The sequence below is a fragment of the Haliaeetus leucocephalus genome, unplaced genomic scaffold (assembly GCF_000737465.1).
Source record: "Haliaeetus leucocephalus isolate CR32 unplaced genomic scaffold, Haliaeetus_leucocephalus-4.0 Scaffold391, whole genome shotgun sequence".
NCBI classification, from domain to species: Eukaryota; Metazoa; Chordata; class Aves; order Accipitriformes; family Accipitridae; genus Haliaeetus; species Haliaeetus leucocephalus.
This window is the reverse complement of record NW_010972827.1, coordinates 16824-17768: the sequence shown is the minus strand read 5'-3', so window position 1 is coordinate 17768 and position 945 is coordinate 16824. Positions and strand designations below refer to the sequence as shown.

Genomic DNA, 945 nt, shown 5'->3' with positions numbered 1-945 from the left:
ATGTGGACACTCACAGATCCATAGGACCTGATGGGATCCATCCAAGAGCACTGAGGGAAGTGGCAGCGGTCCTTGCCAAGCCACTCTCCATCATCTATCAGCGATCCTGGTCAACAGGGGAGGTCCCAGAGGACTGGAGGCTTGCCAGTGTGACTCCCATTTATAAGAAGGGTCAGGGGGGGAATCCAGGGAAATACCGGCCTGTCAGCTTGACCTCGATACTGGGGAAGATTATGGAACGGTTTGTCTTGAGAGCGCTCACATGGCAAGTCCAGGTCAAGCAGGGGATCAGGCCCAGTCAGCATGGGTTTACGAAAGGCAGGTCCTGCTTGGCCAACCTGATCCCCTTCTATGACCAGGTGACCCGCCTAGTGGATGAGGGAAAGGCTGTGGATGTTGTCTACCTGGACTTCAGCAAGGCCTTTGACACTGTCTCTCACGGCACACTCCTTGAGAAGCTGGCGGCTCATGGCTTGGGCGAGTGCACCCTTCACTGGGTGAAAAACTGGCTGGATGGATGAGCCCAGAGGGTTGTGGTGAATGGGGTGAAATCTGGTTGGCAGCCGGTCACAAGTGGTGTTCCCCAGGGCTCGGTGTTGGGCCCTGTTCTGTTTAATATCTTTATCGATGATTTGGATGAGGGGATCGAGTGCACCCTCAGCAAGTTCGCAGATGACACCAAGTTGGGAGGCAGAGTCGATCTGCTTGAGGGTAGGGAGGCTCTACAGAGGGATCTGGACAGGCTGGATCGATGGGACGAGGCCAGTCGTATGAAGTTCAACAAGGCCAAGTGCTGGGTCCTGCCCTTGGGTCACAACAACCCCACGCAGCGCTACAGGTTTGGGGAAGAGCGGCTGGAAAACTGCCTGGTGGAAGAGGACCTGGACATGTTGGTCAACAGCCGCCTGAATATGAGCCAGCAGTGTGCCCAGGTGGCCAAGAAGG

The 945-nt window shown here is 56.0% G+C and overlaps 1 gene segment (V, D, J or C); it reads right to left on the bottom strand.

Moving 5' to 3' along the window:
* LOC104835481 overlaps positions 1-945 on the bottom strand; it is an 8699-nt gene that overhangs the window by 6611 nt on the left and 1143 nt on the right.